Below are 15,689 nucleotides of genomic sequence, written 5' to 3'. Positions count from 1 at the left end.
TGGCTTTGCAAGGCTGTGGTCTGAAAACTGAAACAACAATAATCCCATATAGCAATGACAAACACTTTATGAGGAAGACTGAAAATATTTTAAATGTTTTTCACAATCCTCTTCTGAACTACAAATGACAGTCAAACAGAGGTCACTTCTCTGAACTGGTAATCTTCAGAACTGCAGACCCTACAACAAATAACATTCACAGATGGTTCCTTTCCTTGCATATCGAGGCTCTCCCTCCCGGGAGCTGGCAGCTCCTCAGAACAGAGCACAAACTGGCCGGAGGAGAGCTGGGGTCCTCTGGATCTCTTTCCTCACTTCAAAATGAGGGATTTAGACAGAGGCTCTGGCAGCTCCCTTTCAGCTCTGGTTCTGAATGATGCCCAAGAAGATCAAGATACTTTGTATACCTCCTACATTCTACACCCCATGTCAGAGTCCATATCCTTCTTCTGATTTTATTTGCTAGAACCAAACCCATTAGTTTTGAGAAAGCACCAAATTCACTGTAGGGAAAAGCAGCAAGGTGAGCCCACTGAGGACACATGCCAGGTGTGAAGAAAGACTCCAGTCTGAAGGGCAAGATGATCATCTCCTTGCAGAGTAGCCCTGATTGTTGGTCCCACTGCATGGCTCACACAGAAACGTCTCAGTTTATCACCACACAATGTAAGTGTGTTGTACACTGATCAAAGAGAAACGAGGTATGAAGAGTAAGGGAGAGAAAAGTGAAGGTTATAGGTAAAGAGGATTAGTGGATAGGCCTTAGGAAGAGATATGTTGGAAGAGATACAGGGAAAGATGGTAAAGGGGCAAAGAAATACCAAGTGAAGATGTGCAGGCACACAGAAGAACTGGAACCAGAACCAGAAATATGAAAAAAATCCTATTGTACTATGGGGCTCTAAATCACACTTCATTAGGTTTTGGGGTATCCCAACAGAACCCAAAATTCTTTTCTGCTTCTCAAACCCATGGTGGGGGCACCAGGCATAGCCATGCTACCACAGCGCCATCTAGTGGAGTGGTGGGACTTGTAATGACCTAACCAGAATTGTCGAGGACATGTTGTCCATATTGAAAATATTCCAGGCAATAAATACAGGTGACAGAATCTATCACTAAGGAATATGTACAAGTTAAATTCACATATTTTTATGTCCTATGGGTTACCTCCTCTCAGAACAAGTGGAGCACAACCTGACATACCATATTCTGAAGATCCACCACTCCCGCTGTCACTTCTTTAAATCAGCTCAGCTATCAACAAAATCTTTTATGAAAAAAGCATTGTCCTTTAAGAGATTTGCCTTTTCTAGTAATATAAAACTACCTTCCCTATTTTTCTAATGATATCTCTTTTAGGCATCTCTTAAAATTAGATAGATAGATGCCACGAAACAGTTTTTATTATACATAATATAAATATTTCACTTACACTGTCATCAAATACTAGTATACAGTTTTGCTGCTTTCCTCTCTCCACAGTTTCCCCATGGAATTCTCTTTAGAACAGTTACCATAGAGCAAATCTCAGGGATTTATTGTGCAACTGATGATGTTAGGGATATTAGGAGCCAGGACACAGGGCTCCAGCAGTATTATTGATGTTTCTGGGGCCTCGTGTATGAGTTCTGGGAGGCAACACAGAGTGGGGGCAAAAGCACACGCCTTGGCTCAGACCTCAGCTAGAAATCATGCACTACCACCATCTGAGTGACCTTGGACTTATTCAATGTCTTGAGCCGGCGTCCTTCCTACCTGTAAAATGGGAATGCTGATATTGACTTTATAGGATTGTTGTGAGGATTCCGTGGAAATAGGCATGCAAAATGGCTAGCACAGGGCTGACATTTAGGATGTGCTGAGGATGGATTAATTCTTTCTCTGCTGCTCTCTCCTGAAGAGATCCAGCAGAGAAAGAACCGTTCTCATTTTTAGTCGAGCTACCATAATAAGTCTCCTTATCTCTGATTTGTTTTATAAAAATGCAAAGATGAGAGAGAAGAGAAAGCCTTCCAAGATCACGATACCCTCCACCTCAGTTTTCATTTGAAAGTCAACCAATTAGTGAGCACCAGGGTGAAGACGGAATCCTGCCAGACGTGGTACCTGGGAGAGTTCATGACACTCGACTTTAATTCACGTGTACTATAATCCTGTGAGTTAAAAGGCCATAAAAGTTGCTCTGGTTCTTCTTACACTTCAAAGGAAGCAATTTAATGGCCATGAATTACAGTCTCCCGATTACACTGTGACTATGAAACACAACTGTTCTGGTATGATTTCCAGCCTGGGTCCTTCACCAAAGGAACTTCAAGGAAAGAATTTAAACCAAACAACCTTTCCAGGCTTTCATCCAGCTTCCTCACGCAGGAGACTCAATCCTTGGGAGCCTAAGAATACATGGGCACACAAAGCGTTATGTGAGGTCTGGGGCCTGGAACAGGGTGGACCATAGAGTGTCACCACAGGGTGACATGGAGTGGGGACAACCCCTAAAATGGGGAGCAAGTAAACACTGTTCCCTGGGGAGACCCATGTGACGGCAGACGTTACCAGAAATAAAAGAATGGGAAAATAATTAAAACATTTACAGGGAGGAAGGTAACATTAAGAATGTGAGAAAAGAAAGGCTTCATAAATGTGGGCTCTTTTTATCTTTTTACCATTTCTTATTTATCCTGATAGGGCAGGCCTAAAATATTCCCATTGCCTTGAGACTGGGTAGATAAAGTATAAATCTTCCTCACGGTAGCAAAGCAAATGCTTACAGCTGGGAAGCAATCACATACGGTGGAGAGAACACTACACTGGAAACTGGATTTAAATCCTGGTTTCTCAACTAAGTAGCTGTCTGACCTTGGACAACTTCTCTGAACACTGGTTTGCTCATCTAAAATGGGGAGAGTCACCTCTCTCTACGAGGGGCTGCTGTGAAGCTGAAATTAGAGGACACAAGAACAAGAAGGTCAAAACCTGCTGGGTGGGCTCCATTCCTTGTCTACACTGGAATACAGCAGGGCCTGGGAAATAGATCCAGTTTTCTGCAACTAGTCAACATGGTGATAGTTTAAGGAGGTAAGGAGGCAACTTGAAAATGATATTTTTAGAAAATGTGTGGGAAAATTGGTAGGTGATAAGCAACCCATGCATAATTCTGACTTTGAGAGGATTTCCTGTGAATAAAAGAGAGGGAGAATCAGGAAAAGTTAGCTAGTTTCTGTTGTTCTTGTTAAAGCTTGGTCATTGCCAAAAGACAGCAGGTTAAGTCAGTGAGGTCTGTTTTGAAGATATCATAAAAAAAAAAATCACAAGTAAACTGAATTCAGCTATAGCCTTCCCGGTGTGTGAATCAACACACACTTAAATAGGCAACGGGTAACAAATGCTTACCTGTCTTACATAACAAAACACCTATCGGCCCCCACTGAAAACAAGATGGAGTATATACAATACAGAAGCCAGCTGTCTATGAAGGACCCTTCCATGCAGACACCACTACTATATTAACTGTACTTATGAGCACAATGAACACATAATGGCAGGGCTATTCATGACTTGACAACGAACAAGATAAAGGAGTCTGGAACCTCTAGAACATAAAAGCAATTAACATCACGAAATTCAAGAACATAGCCAGAGCTTGAGGAAAGGAGCTGGATTACTCTTTCCTGATCCAGAGCTAAAAATGCCAGGTCGTTCCCTTTCCCCACTTCCCTCCTTCTATCACAGTTATGTACTGAGGCACTTTCCCTTTCCCCACTTCCCTCCTGTTATCACAGTTAGGTACTGAGGCACTGCTGAGAGGGGCTTTCCCTACTGGTCCAGAACTGAGGCTAAGGCCCAAAGCTGAGCACAGAGTGCTAAATTCCTCCTATTCTAAAGAGACTACTAGAGAAGCTGCCAATAATTGGCACAAGACATCTGCCCAGGGCTTACTAAGCAGAACTCTGCTATCAACTCTCCATGGCCACACTTGTCCTTCCCACTGAAGAAGGCAAGAATTTGAAGAGTGTGAGTCTTTGGCCTTGTGGAAGGTTTGTGTTCAAGATGAAAAATGATTCCATGGGGGATGGGAGACGGTGGTTTCCCTTTCCAGAAGGGAATGGTCTGGGGCACCTACAAGAATGGGGGTCTGGTGTCAGTTCCCTGATCAGTCACCTACTTGGGCAGCCAATTTTCTGATCTTACCTCTGCCGACCCGAGCAGGGAGTAAGAGAACAGAAGAGCTGATAAGGGGGCAGTGGCATAGCCTGTATGCCACCAACTGTTTTGTCACAAATAGATGTGTATCCCATGGTACAAGTGAACACCACAGAAGGAAGCTGGGCTTAAGCCATCTTGCTGCTGCCTACCTGCAGAGGTGGCCAATGGAGCTAGGGCCAAAGCGTCCATATCCAGCATCTCCACAATGGTGAGAAGAGGAAAAGGGGGGCAAGGCCCTCCAAATTACCCACAAGTGCATGTTGTCAGAGTCAGCATTTGGATACTTGCCACAGGGAGAGTGTTAGAGTGGCAGGGACAACCAGCACCTTCCCCATGAAGGAAAGAAAAGGGCATTTATCCTAAACCATTCCTCCTTCTGGCCCACCATAGCACAGGTGCCAGAGCCTGTAATCAGAGGAAGCATAAAGTATGGAAGAGACAGACTCCATGTCCCTTCACTCTAAGTTCCTTGAGCTTGAATCTAATCTGTGATGGAGAGAAAGAAAGATTTGAAACAGATATAAAATTGGAATTTTAAACTGGACTGGACTAATTTTAATAACCAAATGATGATGGGAAAACCAAGATACTTGCCCCAAATCTCATTAAGATTCAAAAAAGAGGATTAAACACAGAATAATTGGTAGCAACAGATAGCTAAATAAATAAGTAAATTTGAAGCTAAGGAATTTGAAGCTCCTTATAAACCAGATACACGCATCTAACACTTTGGGGTTTCTATAAGGGGAGAGACGGAAAAGTGCGGGGAAGAAAAGGAGATACGAACAAAATGGAAGATTCCACTTCTGGGTATTTCTCCAAAAGAACCAAAATCAGGATCTTGAAGAGATATTAGCACTCCCATGTTCACTGTGGCACTATTCACAGTAGCTAAGATGTGGAAACAATCTAAATATCCATTGAAGGATGAATGGATTTTTTAAAATGTGGTATATACATACAGTGGGATATCATTCAACCTTAAGAAAGACAGAAATTCTGCAATATGTGACAACATGGATGAAGCTGGAGGACATTAAGCTAAGTAAAATAAGACAGTCACAGAAGGACAAATACCGCATGATTCCACATATATGAGGTATCTAAAACAGTCAGACTCAAAGAAGCAAAAATAGAATGGTGAGTGTCAGGAGCTAGGGGACAGGGGGAGTTGTTAATAATGGATATAAGGTTTTAGTTACACAAGATGAACAAGGTCTAGGGATCCGCTGTACAACATTGTGCCTATAAATAACAGTACTGTATTGCACACTTAAAAGTCTCTTAAGAGGGTAGATCTCATGTTAAGTAAATAAAAACTTTAAGAAGAAAAAAAACGTAAGAAAAGGCAGAAGGTTAAGACGAGAAACACACTCCAGGGCAATTTGTACTCAGAAGTGAGAAACGGTTGAATTCATTAGAAAAGGACCAAACTGAAATTTTGAAAAAGGACAGTCATCAGTCAATTAACAAGCTATTCTCCATGTTCAAGGGAGTGATTTTATTTAAAAAAAAAAAAAAGTGTAAGGCATGGTCCCTGCCCATACAAGCTTACAACAAAGCAAAGCCACCGAATGACTGCTGTTGTAGGACGCTGGGGGGCTGGGGGGCTGGGGGGTATTAATGGTATTGCAGCTGTGTGACCACAAAGAAGTCCCTTCACTTCTCCCGGCCTCTCCTTACCTGTAAATAGGGCAAGAAAGGAAGGTCGAAATACTCAGGGCTTTTAACCCGTGACGGTAATGAAGAACCACAGGATATGCTTGTTAGCTTGTCCAAGTGACCTTAGAGAAATAGTGGAAACCATGGCCTCACCCACATACGCTCCCAGCCTGTGTTGGAAAAACATCAGTTACCACTTGCCTATATGATGTCTGAGGGCTCTTTATACATTCTATAACTACATAAATAAGACACGAAGGTGGGCCTCAGTGAAAGCCAGCACTCCCCTGAGCTGAGGACTGGCTTAGCTGAGTTTCTGGGCAGAAGGCTGCTCTCTCGCCTCCCCCTCCCTCGGCCCATTAACAATTCTGTGCTTGGAAGTCTACTGGGGTTCTGGAGGGTGTCAGGGCCGCATGAATGCCACCACTATTTTTCAAATTTTGAAAAGCAAATACTAGAAGCTCTGGCAACAAAAGCGTTTTGGGAGTAGCTGTACCTCTGAAGTTTTCCTTTCCTTTCTCCAGCCACACTGGGAGGGAGCCGTTCAATAAGGAGCTGCAACACATGGAAACAAAGCCGCAGTGTCTGCACACAAAGCGAGGTGCTGGCAATTTCCTAGGTTTCGTTTTTTATGAATGCCAAAGTCATTTGTTTTGAAAATAAGAGCCTCTCCTTTGCCCTCAGCATCCTTGCTAAGAAACTAAACCACAAGATCGATTCTGTTGAGGCCTGCAGAGCGTGGGCAAATCCTCTGAGATACCACAGCACCTTCTCCAGATGGGATGGTGGAGGACGGGGGAGAAGAGTTCAGGCTCTGGAATCAGAGAGACCCAAGTTCAAGTACCAGCCAAGCCATCTGCTCGCCGTGTGATCCTGCGCAAGTCACTTAGTCTCAGTTTCCTCCCCTCAGCTGAAAACCAAGGAGAATAAGGCTGCTGTGAAATTCCCAGCCCTACACAGTCCACACTCAATAAATGTTAACTATATACAACAGTGGCAAAACTAACAAAAAATCCACAGGAGCATGTAACCTTGGGCTGCAATGTGACGTCACATGGCGAGCACTTTATTTTTTTTATTTTTTATTTTTTTGTGAGGAAGATCAGCCCTGAGCTAACATCCGTGCTAATCCTCCTCTTTTTGCTGAGGAAGATTGGCCCTGAGCTAATATCTATTGCCAATCCTCCTCCTTTTTTTTCCCCCAAAGCCCCAGTAGATAGTTGTATGTCATAGCTGCACATCCTTCTAGTTGCTGTATGTGGGACGCGGCCTCAGCATGGCCGGAGAAGCGGTGCGTCGGTGCGCGCCCGGGATCCGAACCCGGGCCACCAGTGGGCGGAGCGCGGACGCTTAACCGCTAAGCCACGGGGCCAGCCCCTCACATTCCGAGCACTTTAACACAGCATCCATCACGACACTCACAATGCTCCAGACTGTAGAAGCCAAGTTATAAATACTCTATGGATCCTTGTCACGAGGACAATATCAGCAAAGAGAAAGTTTAGGTGATTTGTCTAGGTCATTTCTGGTGCAGAACAGCCTGAAGCTGGAGGACTTACGTAACTACTCTTAAGTGTTCTTTCCATTTCTGGGAAGATTTTACAATCCTAACTGTGTAATGCATTCTCATCTAAACTAGGAGTTTTCACATTTTGTGGAGCCATGGAAATATTTATGAATACATATTTTTAATTGGAACCTTGATTACTCTGTAACATGTAAATGTATATACATATAAATATACACACATGTGTATGACAGGGTAACAAAGCAGAAAATAATACTGGTTTGTGTATATAATATAGTGGAAAGAATATTAGATTCCAAGGTAGATGACCTACTTCCAGTATTGAAGACAGCAGGTGTCTTCAGGCAAGTCTCAACCTCTCTGATCAGGTCTTAGTATTCTCATTATTCAAAAAAGGAAAGAAACATTAAAAATACCTTCAGAATATTGTCATGACCCCAAGGAGAATAACCAGAACAAAGAAGAAGAAGCTATTGGGAGGTGATGTTGTCTCATAAAAGACCATGTATATTATAAAGTTTGTCATAAAGCTCTCTTGGTATTCTCCCCAATAATAACAGCTTGAAATAATAACAGCAATAACAATAATTTTAAAAATAACAGTGGAAATGGTATTTGTGGGTACTACAAGACACTTCTCTCCTTTTTCTGGATTTCTGATGGAAAACACAGTACATAATCATTTTCTGTCTTTTTGAGAATAGTTTGGTTGCAGTAAAAATGTATAAATGCATGAAAACAGACTTTTAAAAATTGGACTCTACTCTTGTTCTCTCCTGCCTTTCACCAGTTCACTACCAGACCTCACACCAGTGAGAAAGCTTCTCCATACAGAGGAGTAAGGACCTAAGGCTCCGGCATGAGGTACTCACCAACAAGAGTCGTGCCTCACTTTTGTCTCTGGATGGAAATGTCCCCTAAAAGAGCTAGATCAGCACATACCCAGAGTCCAATGATGTCAGGAAGAGAGCCTGAACATAATTTAATAAACTCCCTCTCTGTTTTCTTCATTTCCTATTACTTTGGTCTGCTAAAAAATCAGGTTTTGTAGGAGAAATCTGAATGCATTTTTCGAAAGCAGTTAACTGAATTATCTTTGCCTATTTGTAGAATAAATAGTTATCATGGAGAAAATCCAAATAGGAAAGAGAACAGGAAATGGGGAAAAGTTAATTTCTCATCTTTAATAATTTTTCCATCATAAAATATTGCTTAGATTTAAAAAAATCTCATCCATGCTTAACATTTGGAAGTCTAAAATAATTGTTCCAAAATGCAGCTGTTAGAAGGCATCAGATATTAACTATGATATGTTCTCTATGAATATAAAATTTGTGTCATCTATTTCGATATTATGTATTGAAGATCAAAAATATTAGGCTGAAACGGTTAAGGAGAGATGGTGTTTCCCCACCGAAAGCTGTGCTTATCCTAGTTTATCTATGAATCTCCTAGGAAAACTCTAGAGAATTTCTATCATGGAAAGAACATGTAACTTGGTCCCAGAATCATGAGGCTAGAAGAGGACTCGAGAGGTCATCTTGTCACCACATGTGATCCAGGGAGAGAAAAGTCTAGTATTGCATTTTGATTGGAAATCTGTATTTTAAATAGGATTATAAATTTTGGCATAGTAGCAAGATAAATTTCAAATACGTACAGGTATACTTCATTTTATTGTACTTCACTTTATTGTTCTTTGCAGATATTGTATTTTTTACAAGATCCTCCACCAGGAAAAAGATTATGACTTGTTGAAGGCTCAGATGATGGTTAGCATTTTTTAGCAATAAGGTATTTTTAATTATGATATGTACATTGTTTTTTAGACATAATGCTACTGCACACTTAACAGACTACAGTATAATGTAAACATAACTTTTTTTTTTTACATGCACTGGGAAACCAAAAATTCCTGTGACTTGCTTTATTGCGATATTTGTTTTACTGCAGTGGTCTGGGACCGAATCCACAATATCTCCGAGGTATGCCTGTACATGTAATTATGGGTACAAGAAACCTCAAAATCTTCTGATCTGATCTGAATTTCCCATTTTACAGGTGGGGAAATCAAGGCCCTAAGAGCTTAGGAATTTGCCCCAGGTTGAGAACCAGCCCTCAAATATCTTCTGCCTCCCATCTACTACTTCGCATAGTTTCTACATTTTCTTTTACTACTCTGCCTGAGCTTTGGCTTTCTTGAACTTAAAATGTCAATATAAACACCACTGGTTGATGTCAACCCTCAATAAGACAACTTCAAGTTTACTGGAAGTGGTTTAGCAAGGTCAGAAAGTAAGCACTACAGGTTGGGCCCATGTGTATGAGAAATTTAGAAAAGTAATGTAAGGAAGGAGTTGAATTTACAAAGCCATCTAGGCCACTGTTTATGCGGTGGGTGGGAATTCCTACTCGCCAAGGCCCCAGTGCAAGCTCCCTAGAATTTAGAATGCTGAGAAATGGTCTAAAAAACAGCAACAGCCTCAGACTGGAACCCAAAGAGGCTATGTATGCCCTTCACTTGGCCTTGTGTTGCCTTCCGAATTAGCTATCTGTTTCCAAACATAGTGTCCTTTAACTCTGTAAAAGCCATTGAACTACACCATGGTAATTCAGACAGGGGGCATTGGTCTCTAGAAATTAAAGTGGTGTGGTAACTCACAAGACTTATTGAAACCTACATGATCACACATCATCTGTCAGAAATACCTCCTCCTGCTAAGTTCACGTTTGCTCCACTACATAAACTTCACACCAGCTCTTAATGCTCCCAAGAGCTATCCTTTTCACCCTGCAGAAGGACTGAACACCCAGTAATAGAACAACTCATCTGACACCCAAATGAATCCACGTACAGAGAGCAATACAAGCAACTGGTAACGGACATCATGAACCGTGGATGAATTGCTTGCTGGATGACAGAACGTGACACTGACACTAGCCTCAAGCCCTTTCCTCTTTTTCAGCTATAAGGTTTTATCAGCTATAATGGAGATAAATTCCACTTTTATTTTCTTGAGGGAAAAAGCACCCAAAAGGGAGAGCTCTAAGCTCCACTATGTGTAAGAAAGCGTTGAAAATCACACACAATGTAAACAAGGACCTAATATATGTTTTCAATCCAAATTATCTTCCTATACACTGTGAAAACCCACAGTTGACAGCCCACTTTATAACAAATGTATGAGAGTATAAATAAGGAGTTGGAGTTTCCCTGTGAGGAGAGAAAAGCTCACCGGGTGTTCACTCCCAGCGTTTGTCTCTCTATTGGTACAACAGGACTTGTGGTCTCTGGTTTAAACAACAGGTGGCACTGCCATTTCTACACCTTCCCTGGCAAGAAACCTTTGCAGTTTATGATTCCACCTTCCAGGAGGCATTAACAGTTTTTGTAATCACCTCTATCGATAGCACATACATATGTTCCTACGTGGTAAACACAAACCAGAGGAAGGAAACATTGAATTCACACTTTCCCTATACCCACGCTCCTCCACACACAATCGTCTACACAAAGGCGTTATTTCCTTCAAGGAAACACCACAGCAGGGGCAAAAGCAGAAGGGAAATCGATTCCCTCACGCTTGTTCTGATCTTCGCTTACTACATACATGTATATACCCCACCCACTCCAGCATGCGTGCAAGTGAAGGGCAACATGGCAAGATGCTGTGCCTGGGGGCACATTTTAGGCCAATGATTGAGAAATCAAGGAACTGAGAAGTCTGTTGTGTTTTTTAATTCACATCAAGGAAAAACACTCTGCTGTCCATTTTTTGTTAGCACGATCTTCACTTCTCCGCACCAAAAGAGCATGCTCAATATTTGGAAGGAACGAATAGGTACAGGAATTACATTTCCACAAGGAAAATACAGAATATGTTTATAGAATATAGGAACATAGGACTGTTTTCAACTATGCCAAGACAGATTACATTTCATAGGTTTTTTGTGTATGCTTTAAATATGAGAAAATTGCCATGGCAAGAATCTCTCATTCAACACCTACTGCTCATTTTCTCATTCACATGCATAATTTTATTATGTAGCAGCAGTTACTATACGATTTCTAGACTATAATGTAACAGTTATTGGTTTGATATATTAAATTTATTTAATTTTGAATTTGTGGGGTTTTTTTTTTTTTTTTATTAGGACAATTTAACAATGGAAATCTTGCCAGTGCGACAAGGCTGAGATCAAAATGACTGACGGGCAGGTCACAAGCCTGAAGGAGTGCCAGGTATGAGACAGTTTGGCATGTTTAACTGCAGAAGTACTCAAAAATATATTTGCGTAAAAGTGGATGAGTGGGTATGAGGAAAATTACACTGAAAATCATAGGAGGTACTACAAAGAGATATTGTATTTTTCTTGTACTGTCTCCGTCATGCAGCATCAAATGTCCACACTCTTGCTTCCTAAAAGAAGGCTGGAAAATTCTACCTGAGAGGCCTTCTGGGATACAGTTTACACTACTTTATTAATATTATGTTATAAATAGAAAAAAAGAGGGAATACAGAAAAAAAATCAAAATACTTCACCTAGAATTCCAAGGCACTGGAGAAATTTGGCTTTCCTTAGCAATTTTGTCATTAAGAGAAAGTATCTGTCCTAAGCAACAAATTGTGAAGTGCAGCCCATTGATTTCCTGGTGACCATATAACACTACAATTGTGCTTTCTGGAGAAACTGGGGTTTCATGAAAGAGCATGAGCTTTGAACCAAGAGATGTGGGCTTAAACCCTGACTTTATCCCTTACTAGGTGGTTAACCAGTCACATTATTAACCTCATGGAACCCTACTTTTCAAGTGTTAAATGATAATATAACAAATCCTTTGTAAGGCTATTGTGGATATTTTAAAGGATTATTTACTTATAGTAGGTGTTTAATAAAACACCTAGTTTCAGGCCTTGTAGACTGCCATAGCTATCTTCTTTAATTTCCCATTAAAATACCCATGAAGATATACAGAATCAAGCCACAGTACTATAAACTAAAGAGAAGAGAAGATTCCATACTCAACAATCTGAGGAGAGTTTCCTTTACATGCAGTGCCAATGAATGAATGTTCCAGCTTCTAATAACTGGTTAGTATTTTGAAATCAAAGATCCAGAAACCCGGCAATCATCCCTGCTAACATGAAAGGGGGCGACCTGAGCTTCTCATGGCTGGGCTGACCCTGTCTATCTACTGGCAGGCGCAGATTAGAAACAGAAAAGCATTAACATGGGGTCTATCCAGTACAAGGGAAAGAGAACATAAAGGGAAAGTCAAAGAATAAAAGCATACGTCTGAAAATGTTTCAGCACAGGAAATTGAAGAAATCATGTCCTCAGGGAGATGCAAGAAGGCAGAGCCTCTGTGGAAGAGAGGCAGGGATGGGCTGAGACGAGGGAGCACAGTGAGCTGGCTAACGCAAAAGGTAAAAGAATAGAAGGAAACTGGAACTACCTTAATGGAAATAAAATATAAACTGAAGAAGTAATGGGAAAACAGTTTAGCCAATGTTGGGCCATTCAGAGCCATCCTGCCTCGAAGGGTTCACACTAAGAATGGTGGGGGCGGGGGGTTTCCATTCTTTTCACGATATTTTTGTAAATAGTTAAGAACCCACTGTATGTATAGTTTCTTAATATGACTTTTCCACTTAACACTATAACACAAGCATCTTCCCAAAGTTTTTTTTTTTTCTTTGTTTACTTAGAATAGAATACTAGATGTCAATCAGGATACGAACATTTCTAAGGCTTTTGATACATATTGTTAATTTGCTATCCAAAGGGTATCTTTACAAGGTATAAGACTACCAGCACTGCCATTATTAATTAATTAATTTTTTTTATTTTGAAAGAAACTTAGAGAAAAGTTGCAAAAACAGGATAGTTTGTTTTTTATGAACCATGAGAGTTAGTTACCCCACCACCTCCAAATTGTGTATTTCCAATATACAATGATATTGTCCTACAATATAATCAAGAAAGTTAGGAAATGAACACTGATACAATACTGCCCTCTAATCCTCAGACTCTGTTTAAGGTTCACCAATCATTCCATAACAACTTTCACAGCAAATGGACCCAGTTCAAAGCTTCCGTTTCCTTGACTTTCATGACTTTGACACTTTTGAAGATTAGAGGCCAGTTATTTTGTATAACGTCCCTCAATTTGAGTTTGCTTGATGTTTCCTCATGATTAGATTCAGGTTATGCTTCTCTGGCAGGAATATCACAGTAATGATGCTGTGGTCTTCTCATTATATCCTATCAGGTGGTACATAATTTTAATCAGTCTTATTACTGATGCTACTAACTTTCATCACTTGGTTAAGGTAGTGTCTGCCACGCTTCTCCACTGTGAAGTTACTCATTCTCCCTGTATAATCAATAAGTACTTGGGGGTGGGAGAAGTTCCTTTGAGACTATGCAAATATCCCATTCCTCATCAAATTTAGACTTTAACCATTGATTTATGGAGATCACTATGGACTTGAGAATTCTTTTTTTATTTAATGGGTTATAGTCTATTGCTATCATTATTTTGATGCTCAAATTGCTCCAGATTTGGCTAGTGGGAGCCCCTTCAAGTTGGTTCCTATGTCCTTTTGATAGATCCCCCATCTTTCTTTGAGTACCTCCTCACTTTACAGAACAAGAAGATATTCCAGGCTCACTTCAACTTTCTCTGTCCCAGCCCCAGAATCAGCCACTTCTCAAAGGGCCCTTTTAAGTGGAGAAAGTATTTAGAAACCAACCTATAAGACTAGGTGTGCACTAGGTATCACTGCTCCCAGGCTCTCTCAGTGGACAGAGCTAGGAAATATATGTAGGCACAACACACACACACGAAGATTTACATCTATGTTTAATTCTACACATATCTTGGCCAACAGACACATGAAAAGATGTTCAAAATCATTAACTATCAGGGAAATGCAAATCAAAACTACAATGAGATATCACCTCACGCCCGTCAGAATGGCTATAATTAACAAGACAGGAAACAACATGTGTTGGAGAGGATGTGGAGAGAAGGGAACTCTCAGACACTGCTGGTGGGAGTGCAAACTGGTGCAGCCACTATGGAAAACAGTATGGAGATTCCTCAAAAAATCAAGGATAGAACTACCATACGATCCAGCTATTCCACTGCTGGGTATTTATCCAAAGAACTTGAAAACACCAATGCATAAAGATACATGCACCCCTGTGTTCACTGCAGTGTTATTCACAATAGCCAAGACTTGGAAACAACCTAAGTGCCCATCAAGGGACGAATGGATAAAGAAGCTGTGGTTCTTTATCCATATACACAATGTATTGTGTATATGGATACACAATGTATATCCATATACACAATGGAATACTACTCAGCCATAAGAAACAATGAAATCCAGCCATTTGTGACAAAATGGACGGACACTGAGGGGATTATGCAAAGTGAAATAAGTCAGAGGGAGAAGGTCAAATACCGTATGATTTCCTTCATTAAGTAGTAGATAATAACAACAATAAACAAATACATAGAGACAGAGATTGGATTGGTGGTTACCAGAGGGGAAGGGGGGAGGGAGGAGGGCGAAAGGGATAATTCGGCACACGTGTGTGGTGATGGGTTGTAGTTAGTATTTGGGTGGTGAACATGATGTAATCTATGCAGAAATAGAAGTATAATGATGTACACCTGAAACTTATACAATGTTATAAACCAATGTTACTGCAATAAACAAAAAATTAAAAAAATAATAATAAGAATTCTACACATCTCTCTCTCTCTATTGAGTATTATTAGAGTTAACACCAGTATCTCCAATGAACAGAGTTCATTTCAGTTTCCTCCCTTTCCAAAACAAGCCATGTCTCTGTTGCTCCTCCAACATGAACCTGTGAATGTTCTCCTCACTTCCCCTGAGTTCTGGGACATTGTGGCTCTCCTCTCCCCCAGAACCCCTCCCAATCAAGGCACCTAATTTGCTCTGCTTCATCTAATGACTTTTGGACTGAATTGTAGAGAAACAGTAAGAACAAGAGACATTATTAATTTTATATGTGAGTTTGAATGTTTCATGCTTGCTATTTGTGAGAAAACTGTGTTTCATGTACTTTGCCTATTTATCTATATGGATCTTTGTCAATTTCTTATTGATTAGTGTATGATCTTTGTGTGGTAAAGGTATTAATACTTTGGTTTAAGGTTGCAAATAATTTCCCAATGTCTTCTTTGGTTCTTGATTTCTTTTATTTTTTTTAATAGAAACTTGTATTTTGTTGATTTAGAAAATCTGAACC

At 40.5% G+C, this 15,689-nt stretch overlaps 1 protein-coding gene across 6 annotated transcripts in view; it reads right to left on the bottom strand.

Annotated features, from left to right (window-relative positions):
• Positions 1-15,689, bottom strand: part of SMYD3 (SET and MYND domain containing 3) — a 736,966-nt gene that overhangs the window by 244,174 nt on the left and 477,103 nt on the right. The gene's annotated exons all lie outside the window — the stretch shown is intronic.

The sequence above is a fragment of the Ceratotherium simum genome, chromosome 36 (assembly GCF_057802395.1).
Source record: "Ceratotherium simum simum isolate JZ-2026a chromosome 36, ASM5780239v1, whole genome shotgun sequence".
NCBI classification, from domain to species: domain Eukaryota; kingdom Metazoa; phylum Chordata; class Mammalia; order Perissodactyla; family Rhinocerotidae; genus Ceratotherium; species Ceratotherium simum.
Note: the sequence above shows the minus strand (reverse complement) of the source record. Positions and strands in the feature narration are given on the sequence as shown.